This window comes from Gracilinanus agilis, chromosome 1, assembly GCF_016433145.1.
Source record: "Gracilinanus agilis isolate LMUSP501 chromosome 1, AgileGrace, whole genome shotgun sequence".
Lineage (NCBI taxonomy): Eukaryota > Metazoa > Chordata > Mammalia > Didelphimorphia > Didelphidae > Gracilinanus > Gracilinanus agilis.
Genome location: NC_058130.1, coordinates 765063383 through 765078656, shown reverse-complemented (window position 1 = coordinate 765078656; position 15274 = coordinate 765063383). Strand labels below are relative to the sequence as shown.

General features: G+C 38.2%; 1 protein-coding gene across 1 annotated transcript in view; it reads left to right on the top strand.

Moving 5' to 3' along the window:
• The first annotated feature begins 7825 nt into the window (after positions 1–7825).
• The window catches only part of TAOK3 (TAO kinase 3), a 149554-nt gene continuing 142105 nt past the window's right edge, over positions 7826–15274 (top strand). The window contains exons 1-2 of the mRNA XM_044685447.1: positions 7826–7840; positions 12607–12717. The gene's annotated coding sequence lies outside the window, so the exon portion shown is untranslated. The remainder of the gene's footprint in view (positions 7841–12606; positions 12718–15274) is intronic.

Here is a 15274-nt window from a genome sequence, read left to right as displayed (position 1 = left end):
CCTGTTTTCTCTAGCTTTCTAGTTAAATATTAATAAATCTTTATAAATATTATACTTTGGAGATATTGAATACTAATTTTAAAATCTCTAGGTTGTTGTGAGGATCAAATATGATGTTAATTGTAAAGTAATTAACAGCCCCTGGCACATAGTAAGAGCTATATAAATGTTAGCTATTCTCATTTGTTATTATTAGTGGTACAATATTGGTAGAGGTATGGAAGTGTCCTACTTATTAAATACTCTATTGATTATCCCAACTACTTTATTTATTCTCATTTTTGACTATGCAACTTAATTTTAGTGTTCTTAGTTATGATCAGAGACCATGAGTTAAATAAAACACAAAATAGGGTAGAGAAGACATGACTAGAAAGAGATGAAGTGATATGTGAGACCAGCGTTGGCAGAAGAGAGTTTCTTCCTCAAGAAGCTCTTTGTATTAATAAAGCCACAGCACCAGGCTCAATCCCTGTCCTTAGTCTACTCTTTATTTCGGTTAAATAGAACAGGGTGACCAGTTCCTGAAGTTCAAAAGTCCTTGGTTCAACTCTTAGCTCTGATGCTTAGTAGCTATGTGACATTAGACAAGTCACAACCTCTCTGTGGGTCAAGCACCTCCCTCAGACTTATCTGCTAAGTCACAGTTTAGTCATTAGTAGTTGCTAGGAGTTCCCGTACAAGGAATTGCCACACTGATGTAATCACTGATTCCTCATGCAAAGGGCCTCTAAGCTGGTTCAAAATCTGGATGTCTGATTTTTTAAAATTCAGCGATATAAGCTCTCTCTCCAATCCAGTACAACAAACTGATTATTATGACTACTCTGCACTGAAGAGACACAAACAATGAAACATCACTTGGCCTCAGGGAACTTACATTCTATTGGGGAATATAATACAAATGTTGTTGTTTAGGCTGTTCAGTAGTCTACGCTTTATTTTGGTTAAATAGAGAAGTGTGGCCAATTGTTGGAGTTCAGAAGTCTTTCGAGTTCATGCCAATACATACTTTGCATCTACTTGATATTGGGGTTGTTTTTATCTTTAAACAGTGGTGGTATTGCTTAGGATAGGGCGAGGGAGACAAGGGCACATCTCTATTACATGATGAAAAATATTAAATTCTAGAATAATACTCTTTATTTTAGGCAGCATAGTAATAGTGGCTAACATAATACTTTAAGGTTTACAAAGCTTTCACTTGAATCTGTCATCTTATTTGATTTATATATTACACAAAATATAATCTGCATATTAGTTACAAGTAGTGAGTGGTCTTTCTACTTTGTAAATCTTTCTACAAAGTAGTTTGACACTCTAAAATTCCAGATCACTTGTTAAAAGATACTTTATTTGTGAAAAGAATTTAATATTTATGATTCGTGTTGACTTATGAGTTAACTGTAATGATCTTGGTCTTGTGTGCCACTTAGAAAGGGTTAATCCTAAACTCATGAGTGATATAATCACTAAGGAATCCAGAGGCAGCCTGCAACAGGAGGACATCGCTCCAACATGTGCCATGTCCGCCCATGTGAAAGCTTGCCATGATTGCCAGTGGCAAGGCAAAATTGGAAGCAAATAAAAGTGTTGACATTAGAAATGCAGCAAGGGGCTCTGGGCTTCAAGGTCGACTTTTCTTAAAGTAGAGGCATCTGTGGAAGTCAGGACAACGGTACGCCCTAAAACATTTCAAGTATTATAGCTACTAGAAGAGAATGGGAAAATGTAATTTCCTTGAGGGCAGACACTATAGACACTTGTTGAATTGAACTAAATATTAATAAAATCCCATATCCCTAAATCCAGGATTCAAAAGGAGGTTGATAGCAAGTCTGTTTCTTTATTCGTAATACAGGAATGATGATACTTGCCCTACTTACTTCAGAGGGCCATTATGACAAAAGAACTTCGGAATAAACCTTAAAGCATTGTCAAAAAAAAATTATACCTACTAACGGACTCCCATCTCAGTGTCCTCTCCATCCTTACAGTTTTCCATTATGATGTTTGAAAAGAAATGCAATAGAAATTGAAATGAAATTCTTAGGCGAGAAGCCTACAATTATTCATTTGCCCCTGGTGAAGCAATTCAGAAAGATTAAGTGGGTGATAATGAATTCCTGGGTCCTAGATGGAATCCGTTCTAACTTTTCAGATGAATGGTTTCTAAAATATTTTCATTCACTGAATAATTCCCAAGACCATTTAATGATGTCCATTATAGTAATTAATATTACATATTGTCCCTATTATAAATCACCTTGCTACCAGAAGCCAGTTTTAATTTATTGCAACTTAAACCCACCACTTAGTTTCTAACCCAAAATAGATCTCCATCATCACTGTCAAATATTGCATTATCATAGTTGACTAAACAGAAATTACCATTTCATTCCATCACATTAGTAAAAAGCCCAGTGAAATAGCTGGAGCAATTTAGGTAAAGAATTATGCCCTTAATGTTTATGTCAGCCAAAAAAAAAAGCCCAACTTTTGTGCAGTGAGGTTTTTCATACCAAGATTTGATTCATGTGCCAAAGACCAGACAGCATGAAAATCCTGTAATTCCTTAATAAACAACTGATTAAAGTCCTGTAAACTGTCATGAGTAATATTTCCATTACTCTCACTGACTTAAGGTAGGCCTAAGCAATGGATTCCAAACCCCATAAAATAAAGATGGCGGTAATGAAAAAAACATCCAAAGGAGAGCTTGCCATGATTGCCAGTGGCAAGGCAAAATTGGAAGCAAATAAAAGTGTTGACATTAGAAATGCAGCAAGGGGCTCTGGGCTTCAAGGTCCCTGTTCCAGTAACAACTCTGCCATTAATAAACTGTGTGACCTTGAGCAAGTCAATTTTTTTTCCTGGGCCTCAGTTTCCTCATCTATAAAATGAGAGGGAGTCAAACTCAGTATTAACTTTGGTCCAAAGTAACTTGGTAGTGCCACGCAGACCTTTTTTCCAAAAAAAGAGAGATATTTAATTTCATACGATTTTATTTCAGTGTCTTTTGGTCCTTAAACTTGAATACAATAAAGCAAATTTTCCTTTTAGGGCACTAGACAGGGAAGTAGGAGAGAAACAACCCCAAACAAACAAAAGAACTTGCTGATAGCAGTGACATTTTAGAAAAACTGCATGCCTGATAATCCTTCATTAACTGTAAGAAGGTTTATTTTCAAAGCTCTTATTTCTGCATGCCCTATTATCTCCACTGCCTGGCACTGTGAACTGGTAGCAGGAAGTCAGAAGTTATAAATATAGGGCTCCCCTATAGTTTCTTCAGATATTGAAGGAATGGTGGCAGGTAAAATTTGCAGGGGTGAAAGGTGTTTAGTGTGCAGGTTTTTCTTTTATGTAACCTTTGGATAAATAAAATTAAGATTGCCGGGAATGTTGCTTAGACATCTTCTGTGAATCTGAATAGGCTATCTTGGTAACTAGCGCATGATTCTGACTTCAGAGACTTCTAGAATTTAAGAGCTGGAAAAGACTTTAAAAGCTGTTTTATCTAACCCAACGTCATCATTTCACAAATATATTCAGTTTTAAAAGCCATGTTTTTAGGGACATTGAGAAGCTGGCTCACATCCAGAGATAAGTAACCTAGACAGTCATACCCTGGAGAATATTACAAGAGTAAATAAACACTGATTAGGCTCTTATTATGGGCCAGGTACTGTATAAAACCCTAGGGATACAGATATGAGAAAGAAAGACAGTCTTTGACCTCAAGGAGCTTACAATCTGTTGTGTGTCTCTAACACCCAAAAAGAAGAATCTGTTCAAGGAACTTAGCCTGAAGAAGACCAAAGTATGGGACGTTATTGCCGTATTCAGGGATTTGTAGGATTGCTGAAGTTGGAGCTGTATTTTTTCTTGCTTGGCTTCAGAGGGTGCTAAAAGAAGCAATGTTCATCAATCAGTAAATATTGATTAAGTGCCTGCTTTGTGCCAGGCATCATGTTTAGTTCTGGGGATGCAAAAAAGACACAAAAAATTGGTCCCTTCCCCTCAAGGAGCTTACAGACTAATAAGGGAGAAAAATATGCAAACAAATACATCTAAAACAAGCTGCCTAAGCATTAAATAGGAGATAATTAACAGAGAGAGGGCACTAGAACTTAGAGAAGTTGGGGTAGGTTTACAGCAAAAGGTGGGTTTCTTTTTTAGTTGGTATTTAACAGAAGCCAGGAAAGTCAATAAGAAGAGTTGAGAAGGGAGAATGTTCCAAGTATGGAAGAGGAATAGCTTGAGAAAAATGCCCATATCCAAGAAATGGAACATCTTGTCCTTGGAACAACCAAATTACAAAGGGGCTGCTTTTAACGTGGTATAAGGGAAAGACTTCCAGTGGAGCTGTCCAAAAGTAGAATGGGCTCCCTTAGCAGTTATGTCAGGAGGAGGCTGTATTTCCTTGACATATTACAAGGGGTTCTCATTCAGACATGAGTTGGACCAGAAGATCACAATTTTGTACCTTCTAACTGAGATGCTATGAAACTTTCTTAGGGAGGTGAAACAACCTCACCAAAGGTTCCACACTAATGGACAGATCTGGGAATAGAAGTTAGAGTCCTAGACCTAGTCCCAACATGAGACCTCTTTCTACTATACCAAAGGGTCTCTAAAGATTAAGTCAACAAACAAATTCTCTAAATCTGTGATTGTAAAAAGCACATTTTACAATAGATAATAAAGAATAGGTAACTTCTGAAATGTCCAGATCTATTTAGCAATTAAGATATACTTTAGTTCTGTTTTAATGCTATATTACTATATAATTGTATTATTTTTCTTGAATTCCCAAAGTCAAGAGGCCTTTTCTTAGTACAGCAGAAAGAAAATTCTTTTTTCTGGATTAGGAATCAGGAGTCCTAAATTTAAAATGGAAGAGCCCTCCCATTTACAACTTGTTTGGCCTTAGACAAATCCCTTAAACTTTCTCGGGCCTCAGTTTCCTGATCTACAAAATAAGGGAGTTGGACTCGGTGGCCTCTTGGGTCCTGTCATTTCTAAACCTATGATTCTGAAATCCATTTATTTTATTGGAATCAGGAGCAAACAAAATTAGGCTAAAAGATATAACTCTATGGGTTTTGACATATCTGGAAGTATTTTCAGTCATATTCTCTTTTGTATTTTTCTAAACCCTTTTCTTCTGCTGTCTTAAAATCAATACTAAGTATTGGTTCCATGACAGAAGAGCAGTAAGGACTAGGTGTTTAGGATTAAGTGACTTGTCCAGGGTCACATAGCCAGGAAGTATCTGAGAGCAGATTTGAACCCTAAGCCTGGCCCTCTATCCACTGAGCCATATAGCTGCCCTCAATCATATTCTCTTGTCGTCTTGTATCAGATTCTTAATTCTGTGACTTTAGAGAAGTTATTTAATCCGTTTCTTACTACATGAAACACGAATGATATTTATTATCTAAATCATGGAGATATGATGAAACATTTTAGGTTGACATTTATCTGGTCTTTGTTTAGAAGTTGACCTTAGATATTTTCTCCAGGTTCTAACTTAAACTTCTGTTGCCTTGAACATCAAATCCATCCCCCTGACTTCAGTGTCCACCACCATGACAGTTACTCTCAAATCTCTATCTCTAGCCTGATCTTCTCTTTGAAGCTCTAGTCTGGCACTTATCACTGCCTGCTCTACATAATTGATGTTCCCCTGGTACCTGAAACTCAGTATGTTCAAGACAAAACTCATCACCAGCATGGTCCAGTGTAAGGAACACGGGCTCTGGAGGCAGGAAGACCTGGGTTCAAATCCCACCACTGACATTCAGTACCTGTATGACCTTGGGCAAGACAACACTCCCTGGGACTTGATTTCTTTATCTATGAAACAAAAGTGATTACACCCATATCTGCCTGCCACAAAGGATTGCTATAAAGATCAAATGAAATAATGTATGTAAAGAGCTCTAAAAAGCTACAAGTGATATAGAGCTAGTATGTTCTTAGAACTTTAAGGAGAGCACTTGACATCAGTTCTTTAATTGGATCATAATACTAGCCAGCCTTTATATACCACTCTGAAATACTTTATAATATTATCTCATTTAATCCTCACAATAGCTTGGGGACATTGGTGTGATGATTATGCTCATATAAAGATGGAGAAACTGAAGCACAGAAACCAATTGACTTGCCCAGGATCACACAACCAGTAAGTGTCTGGTGTGGTGTTTGAAATCGTGTCTTCCTGACTCCCAGTTAGGTGGCACAGTGAATAGAGACTTGGACTTGGAACCAGGTAGATTCATCTTCCTGAATTCAAACCCAGTCTCAGACACTTACTAGCTGTGTGACCCTGGCTGAGTCACTTAACCCTGTTTGCCTCAGTTTCCTCATCTATAAAATGAGCTAGAGAAGGAAATGCCAAGCCACTCTAGTATTTTTGCCAAGAAAACTCCAAATGGGGTCACCTCAGCCAGATATGACCAAAACAATTTAAAAAGACAACAAATTCCCAACTCCCAATTCCCCACAGCATGACTGAAACAATTGAACAAGACAGCAAATTCCCAACTCCCAAGTCTCCACAGCCTCTATTATACCCTCTAATTCATTGTCCTATGTAAATTATTATTAAATTGCAGACACCTTGATAATAGGGACTGTGCCTTGCACTCAATAACCATCCCATAAGTTCCTTTCCCTTCTCCAACTCTTCCTCCTTGGCTTCCAAGATAATATTCCTAAAGTAAACATCTGAACGTGTCACCTCTCTTCTCAAAAATCTTCCTTGGCGCTACAATAAAATACAAGCTCTGCAGTCTGACCTTTAAAGACCTCAAAATCAATAAATCAATGAGCATTTACTAAGTGGCACTGGGAGATCCAAAGGGAAACGCCAAGCCTAAATTCAAGGAGCTTCCTTTCCATCAGGAGAGATAATACGGACATAGAAAGGTATGTTCAAAACAGTTACTTGGAGAAGAAGATACATGCAGAAGGTCACATTGGAGCTGAGGCATGAAGAAAATCAGATTCTAAATGGGATGCTTTCCAGGTGTGGGCAAATGCAGAGATGGGAGAAGGATTTTCACGTGAGGAACAGCAAGAAAACTAATTTGTCGTGATTCTATACATAGTGGCTTGAAGGGAACAATGTAGAACAAGACAGGAAAAGTAGTCTAGAACCTGGTTGTAAACTACCTTAAATGCTTTACAGCAGAAAAATTTCCATTTGATCCTCAAAGTAATAGGGAGCCATTGGAGTTTATAGTGGGTGAAAAGGGAAGGTGTTGACTTGTAGAGGGTTGATTAGAGTAGGGAGGAACTTTAGCAGAGAGAGCACCAAAAGGCTGTTGCAGAAGTAGACAAAAGGTGAATTAGGGTAATGACTGTACAAACAGAGAGAAGGGCTCAGATATAAAAGATGTTGTGTGTGTAGAAATGACAAGATTTGGCTCCGTGGAGTAAAGAATTGAGAATGACGCTGATGTTGAGAGCCTATGTGACTAGAGAATCCACAGCAACTGGGAAGTTTCCAAAAGGATTGGGTTTGGCAGAAAAGAAAACAGAAAAGAGTTCTGTTTTGGACACCTGTGAGTCATCCAGCTCAGAATGTGTCCTTCTCTAGCCTTTTTTACAGATGAGGAAACAGAGGCACACAGGATTAAGTGACTTGCCCAGAGTCACACAGCTAGTTTTTTTAACTCAGGAAAATGTCTTCCTGACGCCAGGTCCAGCACTCTGTCCACTGAAGCTGCATCTTAAAGGAAGAAGGAACTTCTTCTATAAGGCAGAGCTACATTCCAAGCTTGAGGAGTGACCATTTCAGAAGTGCAGTGATGGGAAATGGACTGTTGTGAGTAGGGAACAGAAAAAAGGGCCAGTTTGACTGGACCCCGGAGTAGAGGAGGGAGAATAATGTCCATTTGAGGCTGGAAAGATAGACTGGGGTTAGGTGCAGGGCTTGCCATGAGCACTTAGTGGGGGTTAATGTTCTGTTTAAGAAGACGACCTTCCTTGCCTTAAGAGTGAATCGTCGTCGTGTATTTTCAACCAGTCAAGCTTTTTTGACCCCTCTAAGAAATTGGATGTCTAACAAAACCACCGTAGGAGAGAGAGGCATCCATGGCTGGTCGAGTTCTTCAGAATCATTCACAATTTATGCAAAGGCTTCCTCAAGTCCTGATCTGAGGCTGTGAGGATGGCACAGGGAAGCGTAGCTGCCAATTCACTACAGACTGCTGGGCAGAGCAGTTTATTTTCTCTGGTGTGGAAGCTCTGATAGCTACAAGTGGTGAGCCCCATTTCAAAGCATCAGAGGAAGCAAGGATGCCAGGCGCTTGGCTTAATAGGGCCAAAGGAGCCCTTCCTTCCCTCACCAGCCCAAACATCATTATTTAAAGGAGGAAGAAAATGGCTTTGCATCGATCCCAGTGAGGCAGTTTTTAACTTGCTTTGGGTCCGTTTCTTATCTTGGTTTTCTTTGGGTCAAGTCCCAGTGAATGGATTCTAGATCACTTCTTCACATCCTTTCACACAGGTTGGCCCAGACAGAATAAATACTCTTGGGTTATAATTCCTATGACAGAAGGAAACCCTCTTGCTCCATCAATAGTCTTTGCATAGTAGAAACAGTGATCATAATTGGACATTAATAAGCAACTACAGTCTCTGGGTTACTCTCAAAGTGAAATATTATACCATAAAAGTGGTTTTCTTACCTTGAAAAAAAGAGCCACTTAGAGACTAGTAGAAGGAAGACAGAACCACCAAAGCTGTTTTCTCCCCTATTCAAAATTCACACTTGGAACTCAACAGCCATCTATTAAATAATCACAATTATTTTATTATTATTTGTGTTTGTTTTAAATATTTTACTTTGGTGCCATACTGTTAATCACACAATGTATTCAGAATCACCAGTGATACTCTACTCTTGCCTGCCCAGGCAGGTCCCTAAGGGTGATTATTTTCAGGGAGTCTGAGCATTAGCAATTGCTTCAAGAAATAAAAAAATGAAGTAACTGAATAATATTTCATAATTATGATAAATAATAATTGTGGTTGCATTATTACATACTATATAATTATAATAATATCTAAGAATGTTATATATAATACCACAGTTATAGAATTAATACTGAATAATTATAAATAATATATAATTATATGCTATACAATCATAATGATATCTAATAACATCAATTGTATTATGATTAATAATATTATGGTTATATAATTTTTTAAAAAATTTCTTGAAGGTATTGCCATGCTCAAACTCATTGAAAAATCACTATCAGTGCCCTACCTAAACAGAAAGAGCTCAGTGTTACTGGTGATTCACAGTACAGTATATGTTTACCAGTATTGCACCAAAATGAAGTATTTTAAAAACAACCCCCCTCAAATAATAATGACTATTTTTGTGAAATATTATTATTTGATTATTCCTATAATTTTAGTTATTTAATTTAGAAATGTTTAGTTTAATCATTTTAAATTTAGCAATATAAAATACAATTTAAATATTTAATCATTAAACTAATTAAATAATAATTATTAAATTTTACATTATGATTAAATAATATAACTGTAATTATTAAATGCTGTAAAAAGTAAGGCAGCCATGGCATCGCAGAGAGAGAACAGCTCTCAAACTCAGGAAAAGATGGGCTTCCTCATTCCCCCTCGGACCCATATCAGCTGTATAACCCTGGACACATCAGCCTCTCTGTGTCCCCGGTACAGCTCTTTAAGTTTTCAAAGCCAGCATCTGTCTACATCAGCAGAGGAAGTTTCTTGACTCAGAGATCCTTTTGCCTACGAAGTCACCGCTTTCATCCCGAGAGTGGCCTGGAACACTGTGCTAAGTGCTGGGAAACTTTCAGAATGTCCGTGAGACCCAGATCCAGCCTTCCAGGAGGAAGACACCCTAAGACAAATCCATGGATTAAGGCTAGAGGATCAGGAGGGAAAGATTATTACTGTGTGGGGCAGGAGGGAAAGCTTCATGGACCAATGGATATTCCCATTGAGTTGTTTTTGTTTTGTTTTGTTTTTAAAAACCCTTACTTTCTGCCTTAGAATCAATTCTGTGTATTGGTTCCAAGGCAGAAGAGTGGTAAGGGTAGGCAATGAGGGTCAAGTGACTGGCCCAGGGTCACACAGCTAGGAAGTGTCTGAAGCTAGATTTGAGCCCAGGACCTCCCGTCTCTAGGCCTGACTCTCCATCCACTGAGCCACCCAGCTGCCCCCAAGAAAATGAGTCTTCCTGACTTCAGGAGTAGCCTTAAAAAGTAGCTCACTAAGTGCCTGGTTTCCTGATTTCATCCACGGTAGACACTTTCTCCAACAACCCAGATCATAACCCCTTTATGCTTTTAGCAAACCATCTTCTTATGTTGCTGTGGGCCAAAATAACTGATCACCTGGTGTCCAAATTTCTTGTAATTAGTCTTTAGAGAGAGGTGTGTGCTTCCAACTTTTAAGTGCTTTTTTTTTTCTTGGTATTCAATAGGGATACCTTGGAGGAAAAAATAGTTTAGTTAATTAATGTTATTGGAAGGCTGGTGTTTCTTAACATCATAAGGTAAAGAGAATGGTTTCAGATCCTACATCCTTGGCAAAATCTCTTACCCAGGACCAAATAAGCCACTCACTTGAATGATGGCTAAAAAGATCTGGAATACTCCATTCTTAACACCCTTCTATTTTCTCGGTGGGCTTATGTGGTGTGAAGGAAGGAGGAAATAATTTTTTGTGCATCTTGTTTTGCTTTGAAATAAATTCTTCAAATGTTGTCTTTTTAAAGATAAAAATGGTGAGTCCATATGTATGGAGCCCGGGGCATGAGAGAAGGGTTGGTGGAAAGTTAAAATTGATTATTTTAATTCCTTCGTAGAGTGGGAACGGGAGAGAGGATGTTTCTTAGAACTGTAGAGAACCAAAAAGACATCAGTCAAATACACATGGGCCTTAAACATATTGCAGAAAAACGGAGGAGCCTAAAGTGGTTTGAGATTTTTAAGGTTTAATGTATTTCCTTTTGGACCATTTAAATTGGAGTAGCTGTACTGTGTAAGAACAGAAAAAAATTGTAATGTTTTTTAAGAAAGCCATGTTTCGAGTAAGCATTTGGAGAAAAGATAAATACAAGGACTTACGCTCCTACTGTGAGTAAACTATTTTCTAGGAATGAACCACTCATGCATTTGAAGTTAATCAAGGTCCTAAGATTCTAGTTAATAACTTATTTAAAGCTGCATTGTTAGAGGTTTAGCAGTCTTTGATTCATTTAACATAACAACCAGTGTATTTCATTTGAGGCAGAATATACTGAATAACCAGGTTCATGGGGTGAGCAATTTAAATTTTCCAAAAGGAAAAACTTTACCCTTAACCATTGTTGGCTTCTGTTAAGTCCCAACTAAAATCCCATCTCTTAAAGGAAGTTTTCCCAAACCTTAATTTGGGTGCCTTCCCTCTCTTCAGTATTTTCTATTCATCTTCTCTCTAGCTTGTCGTGTATGTATTTGTGTGTATGTTGTCTCCCCCATTAGATCAGAAGTTCCTTGAGGCCAGGGGCTCTTTTGCTTCTTTTAGTATCCTCAGCCTTTGGCACAATGCCGGGCATCTTTGTCGTTGTTCATTCCTTGGATAGTCGTGTCTGACTCTTCATGATCCCATTTGAGGTTTTCTTGGCAAAGATACTGGAGGGATTTGCCATTTCCTTTTCCAGCTCATCTTACAGATGAAGAAACTGAGGCAAACAGGGTTAAGTGACTCGACCCGGGTTGCACAATCAGTAAGTGTCTGAGGCTAGGTATGAACTAAAGATGTCTTCCTGACTTTAGGCCCAGAACTTTCCACTGTGCCTAGCTGCCCAATATAATACCAGTAAATGTTGATTGATTAATATGCATTTTATGTCATTTGCTCTGTACCCAGCACCTATAAGGTTATTCCCATTTTATAGCATGGGAACCTGAGGCCCAGAGAGATAAATGTCCCTTTCTAATTTCACACAACTAATAAATGTCAGAAGCTTTCCAGCTTCCTTTTCACAATTCCACCTCTTTACTAAAATCGATTGCCTGAGTTTGGTGCTTCAAAGTCATGGGTCTTAAGTTTGAAAAGTTTTACCTGTCTGTTAAATTGTCAGTTAAATTGATTATATTTTGCAGCCATAGTTTCAAAGTTGTGATGGTTTCAAAGGAGACAAAACAAATTCTGGAATTAAAACACTAATATTTCTAGTTCTTTCCCTTTTCTCTCCCAACTAAAATTTTCATTTTTGTTCATGGATGAATCAGGGAGAGGAGTCAAGAAAGGAAAAATGAAATCAGATATTTGCTTTTCTATACCATCTTCCATCTGCTATCCTTGTGCCTTTATTCAAACATTCCCCTGGCTGGAATACATTCTCTCCCTTCTTCTACCATACAAAATCCCTTGTTTCCTTTAAGGCTCTGCTCAAGCTCCCCAAATACCTAGTGGCTCCATCCCACTCGCCATTAGTGGGGACTATAAGCAATAGGCAAAGATGAAATTTGAACTCTTTATTGTTACTTTTGTAAACTCCTCAGTCATTAACGTCTCCGATTTTTCTTTCTCTTCTTATAGGTATACTGAACAAAGAGAGCTGGGGCTATTACAGAAGGAAAAGAAAAAATGGCCAATTTATGATGAAATGAGTCCAAGCAAGAGAGGCTACTTTACGCCACAAAGAAAAAGGTATGATCCAAAGCGTACAATTTTTCACATTAGTTTATTTATGGTTTTATTTGGAGGGGTCGGTTTTGGGCAATATGGAACTGTGTTTCTCATGATAATACATGTACACCCCAGATCAAATTGCTTGCCAGCTCTGGAATGAGGGAGGAAGGGGAGATAAGGAGACAATTTGGATTTTATATTTCAGAAAACATATGTGGAAAATTATTACATGTAATTGAGAAAATAAATATCATTGAATTAAAAAAAAAAAAGAATACCATAGTTCGCTCCCTTGCTGAAAGTGAGCAATTAGCAAGAGTTCTTGAAGCTTCTGTTGGGCAGATGGGTCATGATTGTTGGCCACAAACTATACACATCTCTGGTTTCTTATGGACAGCTTTGAGACTGAGATGAATTGTAATTAGGGTGTATGTTTATGGTTAGCCTAATCTGGCTGCCGCTGTCATGTTTCAGCACAACCCCTTCTCCTCTCTTATTTAGACTGTGGCATCAGAGAGTTTGGCTTTTAATTTCAGGTTAAAGATAACAGCCCAGCCAGTTCAAAATAGAGTTTGGTTTTGGAGGAAGTTGGCAGGCTAGGGCTTCTGCTTTCTTTAGGGGAAACTATTGGAAATTCTCTGCCTAGGGATTTGAAGAATGTGACTCGGGATGCATTTTCCCCAGGGAAACGTAAATGTCTATAACCAGCCTTTTTTGTTTTTTAATGTTGTTTGTCTGAGTTTTGAGGGTTTTTTGGTCTGTCACGATCAAACTCAAAAACACCAAAAGTGTTTTTGTGCTTCCTTTTTGCAATGTCATCCCCATGTGATAAGATGACACCATTAGGATTTTACGTTTTGTTCTTATAGTGATGTTGATTTTGTGGATGTGTTTGCTGACACTGGCTGATATGACCAATGTGGACATTTCGTTTATCTTAATGATAAATGTTTGCAATCAGGGGGTTTGTTTTTCTTTCTCTAAAGAAAGGGAGAGGAGCGTGAGCGACAGATGATAGATTTTTGGTGATTGAAAAAGATAAGATTTTTTTTTTAATGACAACTGGACTAAAGTGAAAAGTAGACTAGTAGAATGGGTAGAGATGTCTTAGAGCGAGAAATACTTGGATTCAAGTTCTTTCTCTGACAGGTACGGCCATGGGACTCTCCCTTAACGTCCCCATGCTCTAGGTAACTCTAAAAAAGGTGTTCTTGTCCTTTTAATATTTTGATAACTATACTGCAACAGAATGGTTTCCTTTTTAATTCTATGCATTTTATTTTTCACATTTTAAAATATGACTCAGGAGAGGGGTCCATCGACTCCATCAGATTGCCAGAGGAGTTCACGATCCAAAAAAGTGTAAACTTCAGAGAAGAAACTGAACTATGTTGGTAAAAAGACATTTTCTCTGCTGAGACTGTCTATCCCAATGAGATCACAGGTCCAGTCTCTATCTAGCCCAGCCTTCCCTCTATCTGTGATCACGAAACCTGATTGTTTATGGAATAGATTCACAAGCTTCGTGGACTCAGTGCTCTAAACAACTGAACTAGCCAGGCACTATAGCCTGTTGCAGGTCAGAAGTACTCCAGAGAGCCACCAGAGAAATGGCTGCAGTCCCAGATGGCCCAGCCTAGCTACTCGTGCTCTCGCCCTCCTCAGACATTCCTAGGAGCTTCTGGCTGACTTGTCCTTTGCCCCTTACTAGCTGCCCTGATACTATCCTTCTCTGTGTTCATATTAAATTGTGTCCTGTGTGTGGAAGAGCAAGCTGCCCAGGCTAGATGGACCGGAGAATATGGAGAGGGAAAATAAGGGATAAGAAGGGACTAGCTTGTGAAAGGCTTTACTATCAAACACGAGAATTAAGCCTAGAAGTAATAGGAAGCTCCCGGAATTTATTGAGTATGGGTGTGATGATAGCAACAGACCTGTATTTTAGGAAAATCACTGGCATAGGAATGGAAGGGAGAGATCATTGTATCTCCAGCACCTACCACAGAGCCTGGCACAACATAAACATTTAATAATTATTTCTCGAATTGAGAAGAAGGCGAAAGAGAAGAGCCATCTTCTATATTGATGGTTTCTTCATTCAACAAATATCAAACACCTGCTATTTGCAGAGCAATATCTTAGGCCCAAAGGATATATAATTTTATTTGATGCAATTTAGATATAATAATATCTAATAATAATAAAGACATAATCCTTGCTGTCATGGAGCTTATGGTTTAGTAGGAGAATGGGGCAGGAACAAAGACAATTAAAATATACATTATTTTATAGTAAATACTCCACAAAATTTCCTCCCAAAAATTGCTTTGAGAAATCTAAGGAAGGTCATTACCAACTGCATGCCCAAAGAAGATATCAATGTGCAAAGGTGAGACTACCAATTATCCCACCTGACTTCAATGTAATTTCCTTTCTTGGATAAGAACATTTTTCAGATGAATAGGTCAATCAGAACTAAGGGTGAATGGGGTCTATACATCTTCTTGAATTAATCAAAGCTATTGTTTGTTATACCCTACCAAATTTGTACAAAAAGGAAGCGCTTTCTGAGAAC